This window comes from Manis javanica, chromosome 11, assembly GCF_040802235.1.
Source record: "Manis javanica isolate MJ-LG chromosome 11, MJ_LKY, whole genome shotgun sequence".
NCBI classification, from domain to species: domain Eukaryota; kingdom Metazoa; phylum Chordata; class Mammalia; order Pholidota; family Manidae; genus Manis; species Manis javanica.
In genome coordinates this window covers 46343948-46368195 of record NC_133166.1, presented here as the reverse complement: position 1 = coordinate 46368195, position 24248 = coordinate 46343948, and the positions used below count along the sequence as shown (strand labels likewise).

Genomic DNA, 24248 nt, shown 5'->3' with positions numbered 1-24248 from the left:
GGTTCAAATGAAGTCATGCCTGTGCCTTGGTGGCAGGTCTCTCGGCTGCTCACCTGTCTGACTCCGGGGCAGTGTGTAACAATGGAAGCAATACCACCCCCTAGGAGACTGTTATGAAATGTGTAAAAGGCTACGTGGTTCTCATAATGACTAGTGGGTGTTGCTGGATTTGGGTAGGTAAGGATGTGCAAATCCAGATGCAAAGGGTACTTCTGTATAACAAAAAAATCTCCAACACCCATAAAGATAAACCTGACCATGAGTATGCCCCAGGAACTGGACAGGAAGAGTCCTGCTCCATGTGTCACATGTACTCAAAAAGTGTATTTTTAAAAGAATGTAGAGGTGCCTCTTTCATATGGGTTCCACACAGCTTTTATAACCCTAAACATCTTCTCCTCTTCTCAGGCCCCAGGGAAAGCTTGTTTAATATCTTCAAAACAGAGGCTGTGTGAATGCTGTGAAGATTTCAGGGTGATGTCACTGCTTGAAGGGGTGCAGGAGTATCTGAGAGATGTTAATGCCTACATGGAGAAAAGGAAAATTAACTTGTCAAACCCTTTCTTTCAGACAGCATGAATGCAATCAATTCCTGCATAATTAAAAAACCCTTTTCAAGAAGAGCTCAGCATCCACTTTCTTCTTTCTCTCCAGGCTCCAGAGTATTTCCAGAGTTATTCACAAATTCGTGTTATGCTCTGAATACTTGCACTTAGCAATGTAGGGAATGTTTTGCAATACTAATTCACTATTTCACATTACTCTTAAATCTGCATACTTGCAGGTCAAGATGTAACATGGAAGAAACCCAATTCTTTTCATTGGGTACAAAGTGGACATTGAATAATAAATGTTGAGAGCCATTTTATTTTGTAATCTTACTGCATATGACAATTAATTGAGCCTATTAAATAAAATTTCTACTTTGAATGTATTTTATTTGAAATTCTATATTAATTTATAAAAATATATATTTTGCCTTTGAGTTTAATGAAACATGAAATAAAACTTCATTGGAAAATGTAAATTTAAAAAGTCCAATAACTTGGGAGGAGGTCATTATTGAGGAGGGGACTTGTAGTAAAGGCTTTGTCCTGACATTGAATAATTTATCACTCATTTTTATTTAGTTGTGATTGATTGTGTAGTTTACAGGATCAATTACTGGAAAAGCAAAGAAACTTGATTCTATATAAGTAAGAGAGGTTTAAGACACTTTTTAACAGGCTTAGAGTCAAAATATTAAATTGCCTGTAATACATGAATCACCAAGTTTCACTAGTATATATTGTTTCAATATTTTATATTATCATCTTTGTAAGTACATTTTCATACTATCTGTAGGAAATGATGAAGTGCTTATGTTGTGGAAATTTTATATTGTGTTTCTGTATTTGCTTGTATGCTACTTGTTGTTCTCATTTTTTCTTTGACACTATCCCTAGAGGTCTAACACACAGAATTTCTGTGTCTTTAATTACTTTTTGTTTTTCTAATCGATTCTCCACATCAATAAATCTCCTGAAAGAGATAGTGTCCAATCTCCAGTGATCTTCTCTGAATACTAAGGAGTAAATGTACACCTAGGCATGTGGAGAGATTCCTAGAAAATATTTTATTTTCTGTCATGCTTTCTCACAGTCAATTTTAACATAGGTATAAATATGTTCATGTGCAATGATAGCACATTTCTTCAATTTTTCCACTTCAGCAGCCTGGCTAGCATCACATGCCTACTTCAATTCAGGTGATTAATAATTTTGCTTTAGCAACTGTTAGGAAGGAGTTGCTATTTATGAAAATAGTGAGAACTACAGGATGAATATATTTGGTAAAAATTGTGATAGGTTTTTAGATATCTTAAGATTGAGGTGTGTATTGGGCATTTGATTTGCATTGCTCTAGGTCCCTATCTCATATTCTCTTAGTCTCTCTTTTACTTCAAGCATTGATATGACAAGAAGCTTCATATAGGAATAAACTTGTAGCCTCTTACCATAGATACACTATAAAGTTTTACTTCTGGGATTCTCTGACGCTGAATATGGGACATTACTGAATCCTACCCAAATACAGGGAACTTGAATTTGACAGAGGTAACACTTTTATGTGGTAGCACTTGACCTATTTTCGTTGGGAATCAGTGGATTTGGGGACTCTTCATTATTCAGATGAATAATTTTGAGACATAATTTTAATTCTCATAGAAACTCATGGCAGAACTAAAGGCAAGGTGACTTGAATTAAACCTTTTTGTGAACTAAAACAGACCTTAAATTATGTATAGCTGCTTATAATTCTTGTTTATCCACTTAGTACACTTGTTAATGCTCTTAAATGGTGTTTTTTAGATATTTGAATAAAAAAAGTTTTCTCCAGTGAGCAGAAATATTGATGACATTAATCTTCACATTAAATTATTAAATATTCTATGGTTATAATATTGCTGTTTACTCACTGTCACTGTTATATAAATTATAATTACATTATATAACTTTTCCCATTCTTTTTCATGTATTTATCTGAATATTTTTATTTAAAGTAGGTTTCTTATAGAAATTATAGACTTGGTTTGAATTTTTGTGCCAAGTATATCAATTTCTGACTTAACTGGAGTGTTAAGCCCACTTAACTTTTACTATAATTATTGATAGGTTTGGGTAAAAAGATAAACTTTCTCAAGTAGACCTTTGGTTATAACATATCTACTACTAGTGTGAATTGCTGTGTTAATACTAAATAGATATGAAACCTGCTGATTCAGTAGGATAAAAGTTAGTTAAAATGATTTATTGAACAAAAGAAATTTAATATTTTTACTTTTCAAACAATTCTGACAGTTTGTAACCAGAGATTACACCATACTACACCAAGATTGTTTTTTTAGAGATCTATGCTAAAATTTTACCACTATCTATTTTCCTGTTTCTCTGAGTAGCAGAATGCAATTTTCCTATGGTGTTCATCTTTTGTTTTCTTCTTTGGTCCATATTTCCATAATATGCACCAGAGAATGCATGCTATGTAATATTTATCTAATGTCCAGATTCAGGGGAGAGCATAGCAAGCCACTCAAATAATGGATTGCATTTTCTGATCTCCTCAGGAGACTTCTTTTTTTTATTATATGGGCCACTTTGTTGATTATCTTCTCCTGCTTTCAGAGCTAAATGGCATAAATATTCATTGTCAGTTATTCTTAAAGAAATACCTCCAAAGTATGATTTGTAAAAGACTGAAACTTAAGAAGAAAGGTATTCTTTCTATGTATAAGAGGTCTCTAACTACACAGTTGAATACTACAGGTAATACTGGCATGCCAATAAAACAGACATTAGGGCAGAAAAATCTGAAATCTGATTATACATTCTAGTTGGCCTCTCCCAATGTAAAACTGAGAACATTTAAGAGAGCAAGATATGATCTGTATTTCCATTTTAATTTCATAAAATAATGTTCTTCAGCTAGAAAAACTATTCAAAATGGCTAAAGAGGGAGCTTTTTAATATGATATTGAAGTTTCTTAACTCTTTCTGTATTAGCTTTTTCCTGTCGCAAAGATGACTGCTTTCATCTACTCGTTTGGCTACTTACAATAGTTCAACATTTTTAGTCATGTGAGACTAGGCCTTCCAAACTCATTTTTCTAAATGGAAATAAATATTAACATTTAATGAATGGATTAATTCTTTTCGGGTTGCGAGTTCTCCTTTGGCAAGACATTATAACCTTGTAAGTTTGTTTTTTTTCTCCCTTAGTCTTTCTGGATGTTCTTAGTATGTTTTGTCTTCTGTATATGTTCCTATTAACCTCAAAGCTAATGTAATATTGATTGTTTTAATGTTATGTTTTGTTGAAAAATGGCAGTATTTTTCTGATCACATTTAACTGTGAGACATGAATGAAATGAACTGTCAAGATGATGGAATGCATAGGAAGACTTATAACCCCTCCCCATTACGCTGGAGTAACAGAAAAATGTGTAGGAAGGGCAATTCAGCTGTCAAAATTTCACAATGATTTAAAACCAGTCAGGTAACTTGAAGTTCATGCCAATCATGTTTTAAGTAGTTCCTTTACATTTAATAAATGGTTTAAAAAGTGGTGGTAGCAAAAGAGAGGCTGTAAATGCTGCAACAGATGCACTACCAGTAAAGTGATTTCATAGTGTCTACTCTTTCTTTGCAGACAATTCTTGGATCCCATTCTTAAAGGATTCCCCTGAATTCCATTAATTTTCTAAACACTTATTGCACAGCTGCAATTCATAAAGACCTGTCAAATGAAGAACAAATAAAATATAGTTGAAAGTAGGTAACTTCTTTTTAGCTCAGGACTAGTCTAACTTGCTCTATTATATTAGGCCACAGATTTTCACCCAAAAAGATAGCATGCTTTCATAAAAAGTAGCATAGCATAAGAATTAGGAATATCCCTTGTTGAGGATTAGATGAGTCTACCCCCTATATTCATAGGGCTGTGGATAAGTGGGAACAGTGGAGATAGATACAAATAACATATGTCTAAATATTTGAAAGTTATGTTTTAAACCTGTTATGTCATAAATTATTTAATAAAATACTTCTTTCCATTCTATTTTGAAAAATATGCTTTCAAAATGACCTGTAAGCTTAGGTTTTTATTTAAAATGTTCAACCACTGTAGAGTTCTGCATATACATAGGGTATCACAAAGAGACTTGGCCACTGGCCTCTAGGCCTTGGTCCCCAGGCTGCAGTCCACTGCCTTCTTTCCTAAGGCCTTTCTCTGTCCTGTAACAGGGCAGGGGCCTGTGTGGCTGTCTCAGCATGCATATCCTGTTCAGTCCACACCTCTGCAAAGCTGCTTTGACCATTCTTCAGGATGAGGGTGGTCCACACTAGAAGGATGTGCATGCTTAAAGGGGAACTATGATGGGTTTCTAGGAGTGTTACCTCCTCAACCCCATGGACCTTGTGCCCTGTGGAGCAATACATGTTAGGAGGAGGCACAGAGTTCCTCTGAAGAGCCCCAGATCAGGGACCACACTTGCTAATTCCCAGGGTGGTATTGCAGGTAGACTTATGTTTAAATCCTTTTTCCCCCATCAGTTATCACTTGCATGTTCTTTAGTTTAGACCAGAGTGCCTGGGTTTAAATGCCAGCTTCACCACTTAATAGATGTGGAATTTTGAAAACATATAATCTCTCTTTGTCTCAGTTTTCTCATCTCCAAATGGGAAGAGCAATGAGCTCAAACTCAAAGCATTACTTTGATAATTAAGTAAGTTAACATTTATGAAGTGCTTATAAGAGTGCCTGGCACATAGAAAGTATTTGAAGGCTGCTTGTTAAAGAAGTAATAGTGTCCATATTTGTGAAAATGGGGACATTAATAATATCTCCTTCATAGGGAGTTGAAAAACAAGTAAAATAATGTCAAAACCTGTTATTCCAATGCTTGGCACAAAGTAAGTGTAGCAGATTATTAAATAATATAAACTGTAAAGAAGTAAATAAAATGTAGCTCTGGACATATGTACCATAAGATTAACAATCATAGCCTTTTTGCATTTTTATTCTGTAATACGTTTCACTTTTCCTTTGATAGTGATGCTGTAGGCAATTGTCTTGGCTTTGTAAGTTTGGAAACATACATATTCCCCTTTTAATAAACTTACATTGCTTTTCATGACCTTTAATCTGAGAGATTGTAAGGTCTTATCTCATATTTGCTATTGCAAACTATTCCATTCATTTAGTTGATAAATATTTGTTATATGCCCTAACTGTGCAAAAGTACTGGGCATTTAGTTGATAAATATTTGTTATATGCCCTAACTGTGCAAAAGTACTGGGCATTTAACTTTATAGCTAACACTGCAGCTAGGAAGATATCAGCCAAAATAATGAGTTAATATTGTTTTTCTCTAAAGCAATCTCCTACCCATAAGGGCAAGCACATGAAAAATTAATTGTATCTTAATAGAAAAAGGCATAGAGCTTGAAATCAGAAATTAACATATGTATTCATTGTATTCTTTTTGGAAGCTGCTTTAGGTAAGAATATGAGCTGAACGTTTTCTACAATATTTCTTTATTTCTTAAAAATAAAGGAAAAGGTCAGTTTTTAACATTACTCAATGACAAGAAGCATGAGATGTGATTCGTGATTTCAGATAATGACAAGGCATTGCTTCCATAAAGCTTCTTTACCCATTTACACAAGAATGAGTGTGCACATGCATACAATGATCTATTAATCTGTACATATTCTTGAAAGTACTATATTCAGATTATTGACACTCTAAAATTAAAATTCATATAATTCATTTGTGAGAAATAAAATATAATGCAATCATTTAGAGCTTTTCTTGAGGGGGCAGTCCTGAAAATGAATTACACAGAAAGACAGTGGTTGCTGACATATTTGAATGATTCAAGACTGTAAACTATTAGTAAGTTTGTTTTAAATTATTTATTGCATGTATATATATGTATATGTGTGTGTGTGTGAACTTGCCTTTAAATCTAACATGTTCTTAATTATAGTTTAAGGGCCTCCCTGCCAACTATGATGCCCAAACTAGAAAACATATAGATTTTCTACTAAACTACAACTTCTTTTGAGAATCATCAATCACAGAAATTAGAGATACGCAGTTCTCTTAAAGGAATAAAGAAAAATTTGGGAAAGAAAGTCTGTTACCTATAACTGTGTGTTGACTTGAATTGATCTGATACTTTATGAAAATCTTTCAGTAAAATCATTGAGTATGACATGCTTTTCAGTTTAAACTTTTGAGCTATCTCAAAATTTAAAATACCTCTCTAATTTTAGATTTGTATACTTCTGAAGAGAATGAAATCTAGAAAAATGTGGCATCACATTTTTATTCAACAAAGAAAATATGCTAAGTATCACTACTTTCATTAAACCTCTGAGATAAAAATAAGATACCAAAATATATTTAAAGAATAAAAATAGGATAGTTTTAATCAACCAGACCTATTATTGTGCCCAGTAAAATATAATACCAAGTTCTCCATTCACTGAGATATAACCTCTTGTTTCCAATAAATCTACACCTATTCTTTAGTGTTTTAGGACTTGTCTGTCTATCTCCTCTGTCTCAAAATATTTGATTAAATTATACAAATAAATAAACAGATATATATTTATATATAGTGTGGAAACATGTTTCCAATAAAACCTCCTTGAGACACATAATTCTGTGCTACTCATGTTTCAAGATGTTTGAACAATATATATATAAATAAATAAATATACAAATATATATATTTATATATAGTGTGGAAACATGTTTCCAATAAAACCTCTTGAGACACATAATTTTGTGCTACTCATGTTTCAAGATGTTTCTGTTTGTTTTCTAGAAGGACATATATCTTATATTCTCAGTGTGAGGTTTGTGTTAGTTAAGTCAATGTTAGCATCCATAACAAAACAACCTAAAAAATATATAGTTTCTCAAACATGGCTGAAGTTGATTTCTTGCTCATACAAAATCCAAAATAGGGCCTCCTGATAGTCTGGAGGCTTTCCTTCTATTAGTATGTGAACCAGAGACTGAGGATTCTTCCATCTCTTGTCTTTGCCTTCTTTAAGTGGCCTTCAAGTTCACAGTTTTTACCTGCACCGTCAGTGCAAAGCCAAGACCATCAACAGATGATGAATGAGAGGTTTTTATATGTGGTATGTGGCAATGAATCATTTCACTTCCTTCATATTCATTTGCTAGAACATAGTCAGGGACACAGCTAAGTGCAAGGGATGCTAAGAAATACAATGTAAGTAAATTACCTAAAGAAAGAAGGAATAGGTTTAATTTCATAGTAAAACAGACACATTACAGGGAATTATAAGATGATTTTAAAGTTATAAGGTACTGTTCCATGAAATCCATTTTTAAATTTTACGTACTATTCTAGTATGACTTAGTAGTTTTCTTGAGCACAAATGAGTAACTCTAAGAATACGAGTTGAGCATGTAACGTGCTAACTCATTTCATTATAGCCCATTTCATTAAAGGAAAATGAAATTTTTTGCTGTAAAATTCAATTTTACTTTTAAGCAAGGGATATCCACTGTACTATTGATGAGTGACACAAGTTAGTAGTAGAACCTCCAGATGCTATAAGAGTTGAGTAAGGAGGAATGGAGATTCCTGTGAAGGTAAATTCATCACTATTAAAAATGCAAGCAGACTATTGGATCAACTATATCACCTCCTGAGAAAACAACATTGAAGGAAGACACATACACACAATCAAAGGGCAGTCATCTCAGATGATTGGGCATTTTGCACATTGTACAAATTGGCAAGTGGTGGTCTAAATCTTGCCTGGGCCTTGCTCACCAAGTCATGTGCCCAGGAGAAGGCCTCAGTTAGACAAGAAGAGAGGTAGGTATTTTCTTTAAAGTAAAATGTGCTCCAAAAGTCTGAGGCTTTTCTCATTCCCCTGTGCAAAGGGAACATTTTTTTTTTCTGATTCATCAGATGTCCATGTAAGCTACTGGAGTCCCTGAATAGAAGTGGGAAAACAGAGTGTCTTTTAGGTTCCTAGATACAACCCCGAGGTGTTGTGAAGGGAGAGCTTCCATATAACATTGCGCAATCCTTGGACACCAGCATGTTATATGAGAATTCAACTAAATTCTGACACTATCAACTCAGAAGAGCCAGAGTCTGCAGGTTGAGGGCTCATTCCTACAAGATAGACCCTGTACACTTTAGACACCAGTCAAAAGTCCAGATTGTCACTTGAGCTTCGAATTGATTGGCCATAGATCAAAGTTTCCCCAAAACCCCGCCTTGGACTCAGTTAACATGTTGAATGGCTCCCAGAACTCAGAGAAACATTTTACTGATTACATTATTTGTTCATTATAAAAGGATAGCTCAGGAATGTCCAGATGGAAGAGATGCCAAGGGCAAGCGTGTGGTACAGTGTGTGGAGCTCCCCTGCTCTCTCGGCACATGCCGCTCTCATCGGATCTCCACACGTTGGCCAAATGGGAAGCTCTCCAAACCAAGTCTTTCTGAGTTTTTGCGGAGGCTTCATTCCATAAGTATGATTGATTAAATCATTGGCCATTGACAATTGATTCAACCTCTTGCCCCACCCTATCCTCTGAGGTCTTGGGCATTGGGATTGAAAGTTCCAATCTTCTACTCACTCCGTTGATTCTCATGGCCAGCAGGAGATGGGTCCATAGGTGGGGTCCAAAAGCCGCCTCTTTAAATAAACAAGACACCTTTACCTCTCTCATCACTTCGGAAATTCCAACGGTGTTAGGAGCTCTATGCAAGAACACGTGAAGACAAAATGTATAGTTATTATTATAAATCACAATATCAGAGTGGCAGATAAGAAACTACACGCCCAGGTTGATGGAGTAACCCAGAAACAGATCAGGGAAAACCAAGAAGTTTAGTAATTTGAGGTGTGATTTATTCACAATAACAAGAGGTTGACTAGATGACTTTTGTAATCTTATTTAAATCTAAAAAATCTATGACTTGTAAAAATATATTCTACCATGTCTTTCCACAACTTAGAGTAAAAATTCTGATGTAAGTTAGTGTTTGTGAATAAAATATTTAATTTACTTATATGTGAAAATAAGGAAACCTTACTGAAAACGGAATCGGGAAGCCCTGAAGGGGGAGCTCTCACCCAAGTACTACTCCTTGCAGCCTGCATAACCAGCTGGGAAGGAGATAATTCTTATCTGGACAAGGGAGGACACTTTTTGCATAGAAAATTTATCTCCTGCTTTTAAGAAAAAGAAGGAAGGCCTCACCTTGCCCCAACAACAGTGCAGTAACCCTGCTTGCAACCAATGAGAAACTTCCACAAACTTGTGCTTTAATTAGCTTTTGTTCAAAACATTCCTCCTCAAATTTCCTCCTAAAACCTAATAAAAACTAACCTTTCCTTTTTTCTTTGTACTTGGCTATGGTTTGCCATAGTTTGCTTCTCCTGAATAGCAATTCCTCTACTACTCTCAAATAATTTTGCTAGTAAAATAACTATTTCAATTTTAAGGTTAACGAATATGTTTTTACATTTTCAAATGCTTTGGTTCCTAATTTTCAAAGAAGTCAAATCAGGACAAAGGAATTTAAGTTCTCTTGGCTAGAGGCATATTTTAAATTTCTTTAAAAAAATTTTTTTTCTGAAAGGTTAGTGGTGAGCTTCAATCATTTTCTTTATATGACCTGTTTGAATTAAAAAATCTAAATACAAGAGCCGAAAGCTTTATTTCAGCCTTCTCAAAATGAAAACAGTGTGTTTGTGTATGAATTTATGAAGCATTATTGCCACCAAAGAATTAAGTTTTAACCATGCAGCCTTCAGTCAAGACCACAGATCATTTGTCCTTCCTGGAATGAACTGAATTGGATTCATTGCCAAGTTGTAGTATGACCCTAGAGTGTTGTGGGTAAAACTGCAGTATTTCCATAATCTCTTGCCTGGCTTTATGGTATCTACATATCAATAGGTGTCTCAAGGGGTGTAGAGAGTGGCTATCTACATATCAGTAGGTAATTACAAGGGCATGCAAGGGTTTATCTGGACCAGAGAGATTGGGTGGAGCTTTCTTCTGCTGCAGCCTGGTCAAGAGAGAGACAGGACAACTGCTTGTAAGAAATAAATGGTTTCTTAACTTTATTTCTCCCTTCGACTGGTTTCAGTTTTAAAGGTATTTTGTCCTGGAAACTTCACCCCAGCGTTACATCTGGTGGAAGCTGTCAGGAACTCTGAACCCAAAATCTGTTTCAATGTGTGTCCCTTGGAGGGCTGTCTCTAGGAGTGATGGAGAGGCCCCAATGGATGCAGAGGAAGAGAATGCAGCTTCACTCTTCTACTCCCTATATGTGGGGCTTCCAACTGGGCAGCCCCTAGTGGGGAATTGGTCTAGGGGAAAGCACCTCCTAAAGGGATGGGGCCTTCCACAATTGGGGAAGAGTGGAGACTCTGGAAGCTGCAGCATTAGCCTTCCGCCAGATAGAAGACTGCTTAGAGGCCCTGAATAGCCATGAGGCAGCTGGCATCGTTGGATCTCTTTTCATAGAGACAGTGGAAAGTGTTACTGAGGAGCGAGAGTGGGTTATTGATGACAGAGAGAGAGTTATCGAGGAGAGAGACTTGGGTAGGAGAGAGACACACTGCAGCATCTCTTGGAGGAGCTGGGTAATGACCTATGGGTTGCCTTTAAGAAAGATAGACAGTTACTGAGAGGACTGGTAGTGCTCCTGGAAAATTCCTTAGCAACAGTGAGGGGGGAGGCAGCAGGAGAGTCTGCTCTGCAGAAGGAAGTTGCAGAGGGGGAGGAAGAGCGGTGCCTTCAGCTCTGGGTTGGTGGAGGAGGCGTCAGGAGAGGATGAGGGGGTGGAACTGAGGTCCGATCTGTTGCTGAGGCCACTGCTTGAGGCACCAGCCTCTACTGTATTAAAGGTCTACCCTGTTATAATTAAGAAAGTACAAACACAACAACCACAGGCTCCTCAGTGGGAGGAGCTGACCCCTCCCCAGATGGTGGGCACTCCACACTCTGCCCCTATACGCAGGATGAGCTGGTGGACATGAGCGCGTGGTATTGGCAGAAGCTATCGGAACCTCTGCCTACATGGCTTCTGCATCTCTGGGGTATGGGGGTGGAAAGCATTGTTACATCGGGTTCTGAAATGAGTAGACTGGCTTCCCTGATGACCACCCTTCTCTCCAGCAGCAGTTGCAAGGGACCCATCACACCTCAGGAAATCAGGTGCTTCTGGAATGGCTGACAGCAGCCATCAGAGAAGTGCCTACTCAGGGTTATTTACCGTACTTACCCACTGGCTAGAAAACATATGTAGAGCTCTGATAGGTATTGTGGGAACTGGCCATGAAAAGTATCATCTATAATATGGACCCCCATATCCCTGATGAGGAGTTTTTCACTATAGGAATGAGAAATCTTGTGCTCCATACAGTTCCCCCATCTCTCTTTGGGTCTCAAGTTACTATTCTTGCCCCCCCCACCCACACATAGGGCAACCCATAAGTGAGGCTATTCATACTTTAGCAGATCTGCAGGAGGTTAAAACAAGAAGAGCACAGAAGGAACTACAGGCTACAACTGAAAGGAGAGGTGCAAAGGGCCCCCTGAAGGTCTCAAGGATCCAGATGTGGGTTAATATGCTAAAGGCTAGGATAGTGAAAGAAAAACTTGATGGGCAGCCCAATAGGACTTTACTAGAACTCTGGCACCAATTAAAGCCAGAGCAGCAGTTTCAGCCACTGAAGTCCAGCACACGGATGCCAGAGGCAAAAACCCATGTCTGACCTGTGTCCATTGCAAGACTGCACTCAGGCTTCACCTTGGTCCTCACCCCCACAGGACGATGATTGGGCATTGCAGTCGGACTGAGGGGAGGGTCAATGCCCGCACCTTGGAGTACATGGCAGGGATCAGAGGCCACATGTAGAATTAGCAATTCATTGGTCCCCTGTGAATGTACAATGTGTCCTGGTTCTGGTGGACACAGGAGCTGAATGTTCTCTGATTTATGGCAACCCTGAGCATTTTCCTGGAACCCCTGCTGTGATAGACAACTATGGGGATAAGGGGATTAGAGTGAAGAATGCCCAAATCCTATAGGGGATAGGGTATTTATCCCCAAAGGAGTATACTGTGTATATTTCTCCCATGATGGAATATATTTTGGGGGTGGATAACCTGCAGGACCTGTGGTTATAGACCACTGCAGGTGAGTTCACACTGAGGGTATGTGTGGTAAAGGCAGTTTTGAGGGGACATGTTAAGCACCCACTTGTAGCTCTGCTTATGCCAGGGTGGGTGACAAATACTAAACAGTATAAATTGCCTAGGGGACAGAAGAAAATTGGAGAAACTCTACAAGAGTTGGAGAAGGTGGGCATCATAAAACCACTCACAGTCCTTTTAATTCCCCAGTGTGGCCAGTGAGAAAGCCAGATGGCTCCTGGCATATGACCATAGACTATAGGAAGTGAATAAAGTCACACCCTCTTGCATGCTGCTGTCCTCTCTATAGCAGTGCTTATGGACATACTAAGTCATGAACTGGGGACGTATCATTATGTTGTGGACTTTCTCTATTGACATAGTACCGGGAAGTCAGGAGCAGTTTGCCTTCACATGGGACGGCTGGCAGTGGACATTCACTGTCCTTCCATGGGAATACCTCCACAGTCCCACCATTTCTCATGGACTTCCAGCCAAGGACTCGGTCACATGGAAGAAACTGCAAATGGTGAGACTGTATCACTGCATTGATGATATAATGCTCACATCTGATTCTCTTGAAGATTTAGAAGGGGCAGTTCCCGGGCTGCTGCAACATCTACAGGAGAAAGAATGGGCTGTGAACAGCACCAAGGTTCAGGAAACTGTTTTGTCTGTAATATTCTTGGGGGTTGTCTGGTCAGGTAAAACTGAAGTTACTCTCGAAGCAGTCATAGACAAGGTCCAGGCTTTCCCTACCCCTTCCACTGTGGCAGTCTTAAAAGAGTTTTTGAGTCTTCTGGGCTACTGGAGAGTGTTTATCCCGCACTTGGCACAAATTCTGAAGCCCTTATACAGGCTGCTATGAAAGGGGATCAGATGGGACTGGGATGAGACATGTGCCTGTGCTTTTACTGCTGCTAAGCTAACAGTCAGGACCATACAGGCCATGAGAGTAATGGACTCATCAAGGCCCTGTGTGCTAGATGTTCATGTAACTGAAGATGGTTACGGTGGGGTCTTTGGCAGTGGCTTGAGTGGACATGCCAACCCATTGTATTCTGGTTACAATTACAGAAAGGAGCAGAGGTCTGGTACACCTTGATAGAGAAGCAACTGGCTGCTGTGTACCACACTTTGCTGGCTACAGAGTTAATCACCATAACAGCTCCAACAACCAACCACCTAATCCATCGAGGGTGGATATGAGACTGGACGCAAAGGCCATGGAGCAGTGTAGCACACCTACAATGGCCAAATGGGGTGCATATTTATAGCAGTGTAGCACCCTCTCTATTAGCCCCTTAAGTGAAGAACTCCAATGCTTACAGGGGCAACTGACATATATGAGTGGAAAGTAGGAAGAACTTGCTTTTGAGCCATTGCGGGCTGAAAATCCTTATGAGAAGGGAAAATCCCCTATACCTGAAGGTGCTCAATATACAGATGGCTCCAGTCATGCACAGCCCCCGAGGTGGAGGGCTGTGGCTTTCCATCCTAAGACTGAGACAATATGGATTGAGGATGGAAAAGCACCTAATGGGCTGAGCTGCAGGCATTATGGCTTGTGATCACTCAGGAGCCCTTCCCTATAGTTGTGGGCACTAACAGCTGGTCCATCTATTGGGGCTTGATCCTGTGGCTACCAACATAGTACCATGCCACCTGGATGGTTGTTCACTGGCCCCTTTGGGGGCAAGAGTTGTGGCAAAACCTATGGGCCTCTGGTCAGATTAAGACTGCTACTGTATATTGTGTGACTGGCCATTTGCCTTTGGCATCCCCAGGGAATGAAGAAGCTGACACATTCACCCAGGTGTGTTGGCTAGAAGGAAAGCCTGCCTCTGATGTGGCCCAATGGTTCTATCAGCATTTGTTGCACTCAGGGCAAAAGACAGTGTGGGCTGTAGCCCATCAGTGGGGCCTGACGTTGACCTTTAAAGAAGTCAGCTGAGCCAGAAAGGAGTGCCTTGTGTGCTCCAAGAGGGACTTATCCTGAGTGCTGCAGCAACATGGGACAATAATAAGGGGGCCAATACCTGTTGTCAGGTGGCAGATAGACTCTATTGGGCTGCTACCCATATCAGAGGATATCAGTATGCCATGACTTACATGGATACAGTTACTCGCCTATTGGTTGCTTTTTGTGCACATTGTGTAGATGAGCAAACCACCAAGAGAGGCCTAGAGTATTTCTTTGTAGCCTATGGCTGGCAATAGGTGATTGAGAGTGATTCAAGACACCCAATATACTGGACACGTGTTACAAGAATGGATACAGCAATTATGAATAAAATAGAAGTTTCATGTACCATATAACCCTACTGAGGAAGGCATGATAGAGAGGTACAATGGTTTGTTGAAATCTGGCCTGGAGTTGGACACCCAAAATCTATAGGACTGGTCAGTTCACTTATGGAGAGTGCTATGGTGTTTAAATAAGAAGCTCTGAAAAGGAGCCTTGACCCTGTGGATATGGTCACACACATTGCTGCCTCTCCTATACAACTGTATATGCAAACCAAAGAGGAGTTACTGAAGACAGGATATGTCTAGCAGAGCAACCTTGTGTTGCCAGTTCCTACTTCATTAAACCCTGGAGACACTGTTGAATGGACATGGCCCTGGACATTTCAACACATAGACCAGCAATGGCTGGCCCTTCTGTCACCTTGGGGTAAAGGCCTGGAAGCTGGCCTCATGTGTACTCCTGGAGTAGCAGCAGAGTGACCCCCAAAGATCAAAGATTGGTAGTGTACCCAAAATGTCTGGGAAGTAAGAGCATCTTATGGGCAAATTTTATTTTATCTTCATGGCCAGTGCATGTACCTCCTGTAGACCTATATATATTGACCCATCTATAACTCCCACAGGGAGGGGGCTGAAATTCTGGAATACTAGACCAGGACGAGATCCCAGGACCACTGTCTTGCATGTATCCTCCCCGATGGACAAGATTTGCCTATGCTGGTATCATTAAAACATGTATCTTATCACCCTTAAAGTAATTTTTTCTTCAATCCTTGTGGCCTGGTTGCATCTCCTGGCAGAAGCTGCCACATGATGATTGCTTTGAACTCCCTACCTGTTCAGCTACTGACTGCCTGTGGAATGGGTGAGCTATGGGCATAATCAGCCTAGGACTTTGAGCCTAGCTGAATCCTCCGGCTTGAGGATTGTCATGATTTTATTGCTGTTGCTATTGTATGTCATTAGTCTCATCACAATGCTCCAGTTTTCTCACACAGGGGCCATTGTGAAAATGGGGAATATGTAGATTGTGAGGCAAGATTCCTGGATGGTGGGTTGTGAGTAAAATTGCAACATTTTCAGAATCTCTGACCGGGCTTTAGTTCATCTGCATATCAATAGGTGTCTCAAGGGGTGGAGAAGGGTGGTCAGTCTACATATCAATAGGAAATGAAAAGGGTGTGTGAGGGTTTATCAGGCCTGGAGAGGATGCTTGGAGCTCTCTTCTGCTGCAGCCTGGTCAAGAGACAGTCCGGATGACTGCTTGTAAAAAAATAAAAGGGTTTCTTAACTTTATTTCTCCATTTGACTGATTTTGGTTTTAGAGGTATTTTGCTCTGGGACATTCACCCAAGGGTTACAACTGTGTTGTACAGTTTTGTGAAAAATCATAGAATATTTTTAGTACTTTTGTTTGTTCTGAATGGGAAAACTTTTTCCATTGCTAAAGGAAACTTTTGATCTTTAATTCCTTTAAAAGAGCAATTCTTTTTCAATAAGCACAGAAATTAGAAAATGAAGCACATGAATTATAAACTCAGTTTTTAAATTATAATATTCTTATTATAATATATTCTCAATGAGGGGTCCAGGTGGGGAGTAAGACTTTTCAAGATAAGATGAGCATTATTTTTATTAATTGATGGTAAAGCAAGAGAGCTTATGTAATGTGAAAATGAAACATTTGATAAATAAATATAAGAGATGCCCTCTCAAAAAAAAAAATAGGTCTAACCTATACATGCTTAAGTTACTCTATAAGATGTGTCAAAGTAATAACCAATCTTCCCATGTTTTCTTCCATCTGCTATTTCTACAGCATTTCTTCTTCCTTCCTAATTACTAACCTTCAATAGAATTTGTGCCTCATATCAAATTTACCAAGTATCATAATTCTTCCACGTGGTAAAGATACCTCAAGAAAAATGCTGGGCATAAAACCCACAGGGCATAAATCTGCAAAGAAGTAAAAAGCTAACCTTTTCAAACAATATGCTTCTCTCTCCCTTACCAATTTTACATTTCACTGTTTGGCCCCGGAAGATAACTGGTTAGCCAGAGATGGGTAAGATTCCTCAAGGGAGGAACAACCTAAGACAGGCACAGTCGCAGGGGGGCCATCAGGTGAGAAATTGGGGATCAACAGAGGTGAGGCTTAGAACCTCACCCCCCCTGCTTTGAGAGAAATCTTCTGCATCGTGGATGTTTTATTGCCCTTGTTTAGCTTGGATTAACACTTAGTCTACAGGCACACACCTGATCATCTACATTTGCTCTCTTACAACACTAAACTATGTTTTCTACCTTTATCTTGCATCTACCTACCACTTCAGCATTTTATTAAAAATAATAATAATAATAATAGTAATAATAATAACAATAATGGAGAAATGTGGGATTCACATATAAATCAATTATAAAAATCAAACGAATAGTCATATCTGACCTGATTGTTTATAGTTCATAATGTGTGATCAAAACCGAAAGTTTCTGTGATGACTGCCCTTGTACTGTTCACCATGTAAAAACTTATTCACTATGTAAGAATTTGTTCACCATGTAAGAACTTGTTTGTTGTGCTTCAGAAGATCAGAGACTGATGAGAATTAGGCTTGGGGTGGATTCATGATTGTGCATTGAGTCCCCTGTACAGAATTTTATTGTTGTTAACTGTTAACAACCATTTGATCAATAAATATGAGAGATGCCCTCTCAAAAAAAATAAATAAATAAAAATAAAAAGAATAGGTCTATATATTGCTTGGAGAAGGTTTTTTTCTTCTCCCAAGAGATTCTCATGGTGATCACAGAGATTTGATTTCCTTATTTAATATGTAATAATTATAGCTGTTTCATTTACTGAACAACAATTGAGTACCTATTAACTGGGAAGGCAGTTCACCTCTTTTGGAAGATAGGTTGCCTGGATTCAAATGTCTGTTCTGTAATTTAGTAGCAATGTAACCATGGGCAAACAAATGGATTTGTCTCTTTCAATCTCACTTTTATACCCATAAATTGGAGATAACATTGTAGGGTCAAGGACAATCTGCCCCAAGATTCACCAGTTTGGCAGGCAGATTATGTCAGAGTTGAAAACAATAAAGGCCTGAAAGACTCAGAAAGACACTTTGACATTCCTCTCTCTTAACTGCATACAAAGAATTCAGACAGAGGAAATGCTACAGGAGGAGAGATATCCCCAGACATAATTACATTGTAATGTGAGCCTGGCATGGTGGATGGGGAGGAATGTGGCTAAATTCATTAAAATCTTTTCTAAGTTGTATTATTTCTGTGTGTCCCAGGAAACATTTGTTTCCCAAATATTTACTCTTTTATATCCCTATGAATTGCTTCCCTTTTCTTCTAAAGTCTCAGACCCCTACCCCATTCTCCTTAGTTCAAGATGACATATACACCTCACTCTCCCTATATTTGGAATCTACATCTATAAATTCCCTGAAGGTGCATAATTAAACTTTGGTTTTTGTCCTGTTAATCTGTCTCCTGTCAATTTGATTCCTAGACCAGCTTGATATGAAGGATAGAGGAAATGTTTTCCTTGCCAACAACAAAATATTTTTCAGGGTTTTAAGGGTGAAATCATCTTCCAGGAATTAGTCCAGTAGTTGGTGCTTTAGTCAGTTTGGACTGTTGCAACAAAGATGTGTTAGACTGGATGGTTTATACAGCAAACATTTATTTCTTGTGGTTCTGGAGCCTGGGAAGTCCAAGATCAAGGTGCTGGTAGATCCTGTGTCTAGTGAGAACCAACTTCCTGGTTGCAGATGGCTAACTTCTTGTTTTATTCTCAAATGACAGAGAAGTCAGAGGGAACAAGCTCTCTGAAATCTCTTCTTAGAAGGACACTAATTCCATTTATAAACACTCCACCCTTATGATCCCATGTCCTAATACCATCAGATTAAGGGTTAGGAGTTCAACATACATATTTGGGGGGTGGGGGTAATCAAATATGCAGTTTATAGCAGTTGACAAATACTAAGTGCTCTATTAATGTAATTCTCTCTGGTTCTTATTTTCATTCTAGCTTATTATCATGTACCAGGCTTTATTTTGTGTTGGCAAAAGATGAAAATAGAATTCTTAGCCTCAAAGAAGCATCCAACTAGTGCATAAACCCACACTTTTGTCTTATGAAAATAAACCAGCAATCACAATATGGTTTGATGAGTGGTGGTGTGGAGTGATGGATGTCTGCTAGTGTGTTATAGGGACTCAATGGCATCATATGAATGACCCTTGAGGTATTGGCAGAATAAGAATTACATCATAATCCACACTTAGCACCCATACATCTCTGAGGATTTAATCCCTTCTTATACCACTGGTCACCACTTCTGACATTTCTCACTTAGTATGGACCATCAGTGTCTCCTTCCTTCTAGGAGCCATCCTAGTAGTGTGCCTGCAACCTCTCCCTGGTCCTTGCTAGGTGATGCATGCTGTACATGAGGAGAGCGCTCCCAAAGAGACAGACTTCTCTCAGCCAATTGAATACTCCACTGCCCTCGATCTTATACCCTCAGAATCAAGTCCAGTGTATGCGAGGTCTCCCTGCTCTGGCTGCTAGCAGCTGACTAGGTTTTGCAACTCCATTAGTATGTAGTCCCTTTCCTGCCTATCAGGCCCAGTGTGTCCCTGGCTGGGTTATATTGTAAGTTAACTAAAGATTTGGCCTAATGGTCTACATGGATTTATGCTTTCCAGTGGGGGAGTGACCTCTCCATCATTTGTGGAGTTCGAAGGAGTTCTTGGTCATCCTAGAATTCCACTTAAATTATGAGTTACTGCTCTTCCATGAGGTGTCCTTCCTTTATACACTGCTATGGGAAGAAGTAGCTTAGGTTAAGCGTACAGCCCCTTGTAATCAGTTTGACTGGGCTTATTTCTCTTAACCTCTCTTGATCTCAATTTACCTATGAAGCACAGATAGCACTGGTACCAAGTTCATAAGGCTGTTATGAGTAGTAAACAAGATTCTCACGTGAAACATTTAACCAAGTGTCTGATGTAACAAACAGTAAATGTCAGCTATAATTTTTCTAAGAAGAAAATGTTTTTTTTTACCAGATATGTATTTAAGGGAAAGTGACCATCAGAAAACTTAATATGTAATGTTAAATAGTATCATTTATCATCTTCAAGCAAGAGGGGAATTCCAGACCTTTAAGAAGTAGGTCATTCTCCTAGTTCAGAACTGAAAGAGGAAAGAAAACCTCTCCAGATGATATTCTCCATAGAAACACTGCTTCTTTGTAGTTTTTATTTTTTCTGTAATCTTTTCATTCCTTTATATTTTTCATTCCTTTATAAATTTGCATAAATGAGGAAGGAAAGGGACATGGGAAAGGCATCATGATTAATATTTCCTGCCTATGATTAAAAATGCTGAGATATAAATAGTATAGGAAGAACAGGAGAATCTTCATCTTAAGGCTAAGATCCCATTTTAAAAATGAGGTAGTTAGGAGGCAGGATTCCAAAAATGTTTTATGATAATCAGACAAAAACTGACCCTGTCTTAAAGCAGCACCAGCAGTCCTAAATGACATGTCCTCACTGCTTGAGGGTAACCACTATCTTGGAGAACAGGATCAAGAAATCCCTTGGGTTAAGCTTATCTTACAGAATATCTAGAGGACAGATTATGGATGGTGACATGTCTCTCACTGGAGACAGACATCATGAGACCACATGTGAAGCCTACACCCTCTGGGTCCCCCACTCCCACACTTTGTCCCATTCTTTAAGGCCTTAAAAGAGAATCCTAAGCAGTTGAGCCCACCACCTCTCTGAGTGAGGTGCACTCCCCTTTCTTTCAGTGTGTACTTTTTCCCTTAGATAAAGACTTCTCACTGCTCACTTACTACATTTTGTCTCTACGCTCTTCCAGTGGTAAGTAGCAATGTCACTTTGCTATTTCATTCAATTGTATACACTTAAGCACAAGTTTTCACTCTCTGTCCTACTTCAGTCAAGTAAGAAAGGGCTACTGAGCTCTGATTTGGGCTTGCAAGTTCCCATCACCTGGGTGACCCAGACAGGACTGCAGCTGTACAATCATGCTCCTTAATAGCCTGACCAAAAATCTTCTTTCTTTGACTTTGGGAAGTTCTCAGAACGTGAACTCACTCCATCCAGTGCTCTGTGGCTCCTCCAAATCCTGGGGTTATAGGGGCTTAGTTCCCATGCAGTGCAGATTTCAAGCAGACACTGGATGCCAGGTGACCCTGGCTTTAGGAGTTGGCAAGGGATTTGCCCTATGCTGAGCAGGGGTTCAGTGAGTTTCTCTTTCCTCCCTCTGGTCTTCCTTGCTTTTTCCTGCCAGCAAAGCAGCTGCCATTCACTTCTACTCTCCCTTTAATGAATTCTTTCCTCACCTATACTCATTCAACTTGTTTAAGAATTCTTGTTCAGAGCCAAGAACCTCCCCCACCCCAATCCATATTGAGGTTTCACCTAGTACACAGGGAGAGACATCACTAGATGCAGCTGCCTGGCAACATAAATATTGGGAGGATTTTAAAAAGCATAAGTTTGATATTGATTTGTCCTCTACCATGGAAGGTTTACTTTTCAACTTTTGGAAAATGATAAGCATATGTTATAAAGCTGATAATTTATACTTAACATGATTTGCCTTTTTAAAAGGCATTGATAATTAGAAAGGAGAAGAATAACATTTGATTTTGATAAAGATTATAAGTTCTCTATGAAGATTCAAAGAAAATGAACAATTAAATAAGATTTTTAAGCATAAAAATTGCTATCTCCTCTTTTAAGTGAAAAATTAAAATGTGTAACGACCCCTTGAGAACCTTTCTAATAAGGAATGATAACATGTTTCTATCATTTTTCAAATTGATGTGTTTTTGTCTGCCAAACCTTGTTTTTTTGACTCTAAGTAAAAGCGCAAAAGCCATTTATTATTAAAGGAAAACAAAACATACCTGCTACAGATCACTGTTACAGCTTTAAGTTTTTTTAACTAATTTTGTAATTATAAAAAGTATTTTAAGATTTATTACAACCCAATTAAGCAAATGTTGAGAATCACAGTTGCTAGTATTTTTAAATCAGAATTAAGCACAGTTCTGGCCATTTCTCTTTTTCTTTTTTTTTTTTTTTTTTTGTGCTGTGGCATAAAGAGATGACTTAGAAGTGGCTGGGGTCATTCCCAGCTCAGTTTTATGAACTGATGGGGAAGACAGCTAAGTTTAAATGCCTTAGAGCTGAAAGAGTTCCTAATGTATTTCTTCCCCCTCAAAAAAATCTTTCAATGTGGAAACAATAAATTTCACAGAAAAAAACAGGTAAATAACAGTGTATATGATCTCATAGAAGAGAAAATGAGTAGTAAATTCTGAATACAAATTTTAGGCATTGGGAAAAGGACTTTTCAATTGTCTTCGCCTAGGTTCTTAAGAAAGTAGGCCCTGAGTTTAAGATAAAAAGTTTAGATAAAGCACCTTTATTTGGGTGGTGGAAGCCTAGACAATTGATGATGGAGGAAAAGAAAAAAGTAGACAAGGCACAGAAAAATGAAATATGGTGTAATAAGCAGCTTTACAGAACTGACCCCTTCTCTATGGATTGTTGAGAGGGCAGGAGCACGCACCTGGAGGCAGGGGTGTTCACACAGACTGAGAGGCAGCACATCTGGGGCCAACAATGGGTGCAGGGGCCCAGTCCAGGAGGAGGAGGAGCAGCTGGTCAAAATAGTTCACTGTCCCTTTATTAAACAAAGGCGAATGCCCTGATTGACAGAGCTTTTTGCCGTAGCCGATTATCAACCCAGTTATCATTCCCTGGAGTACAGGATTTTTGTGATGCTTGGAACACTGCAAAATTCCTGCAAACTGTTAATTTTGATACGAATGCTCCTACTACCTTCCATAAGAGATCTTTCCCCATGTTTAGTGCCGATGTACTGGCAGGAGGAGTTAGTGGGCTCATACCAATATGGTTTGGTAGAGCTTTTGCTGTAGGAAAACTGTTTTCCGTTCCTTTGGCAACAGGAGTGGCTGGCAAAGAAAGTGACACTTGCACAGCAGAATCCCTCTTTTCAGAGTCTAGAGTTTGCTTTCTGGTCAGTTCTTCTCTTTCCCGAGCTGCTAGCTCTTGTTTTAACTCTCTTACTTCATCCTTTAACCTCTGCACAGAGACCAACGAAGATTCCATTTCTTCAAGTTCACTCTCTAAGTATGCATTTCTTTCGAGGGCCTCATCTAGCCTTTGCTCAGACTCTTCCAGGGAAACTACTGCTGCCCTTTGTGCGTGCTCCAGGTCATCCTTGGCTTGCTCCAGCTCTCTCACGTACTTCTGCAACTGCTCCTTAACCACCCGAGTCTGATTTAAATCATCCTCTAATACTGTGACCTGCTTGTAACTTTGTGCATGCTCATGTTCTAGCTTCTCCTTTAATGTATCCACTTCGTATTTCAGTCTTTGGTTATCAGCTTGCAAGTCTTTCTTACTTTGTTCAGCCAGTACTAACTGTGCCTCCAACTCTGCTTCTAATTCTCTGCTTCTTTCCTGGAATTCAAGTAGCTCATCCAGAGTTTCCTGGAAGCTTTGTTTATACTTGAAGTAAAGTTCTTTCCAGAAAGCAGCTTCCTCCTCTAAACTAGAAAAATATGGTTTATCTTCAACATCCATAGTCAAGAAAGTCTCCAGCCTGTCAAAAGGGCACGTTCAGCGCCTCTCGGCAGACGTCTCCACTCCACTGGCCCAGCCAGGGCCGCCCAGCAGCTCAGCCACTACTCCACTACGCAGTTCCAAGCTCTGAGCTCCACTCCACGCACCTCAGTGTCCAGCTCCTCCCCAGCGTGTCAGGAGTTGCCTGGGAGACATTCTGTGACACAGATTGCATGGTTCAGAGCATGCCAGCGCTGGGCTGTCATGAGGAGGGTGTCTCCGGGGGCGGGGTCAGGCCCACCACCTTAATGTCAGACTGAGTGTGGCCTTGTGCACAGGCGCTCCCAAGCTCTGCAATGTTCGATTTTGGCCATCGAAGTTTTCCGTGCACACTTTGCCATTCGGGAAAGGCACCACCGTGGTTAAAATTTGGCTTTCCAGTTCCTTCAAGTGTCAGTGTTTAGCTGTTCTTGTTCACATAAGATGAATCTCTTTGGGTCTTATTATGTGGAACATGTTTTTATAGCTGGAGATACAATGATGATGAACATCAACTTCCTTACCCTCAAAGAGGGG

The 24248-nt window shown here is 39.3% G+C and overlaps 1 pseudogene; it reads right to left on the bottom strand.

The window, feature by feature from the left end:
• Positions 1-404: 404 nt before the first annotated feature.
• Positions 405-23693, bottom strand: LOC108385814 (nuclear distribution protein nudE-like 1 pseudogene; annotated as a pseudogene).
• Positions 23694-24248: the final 555 nt, after the last annotated feature.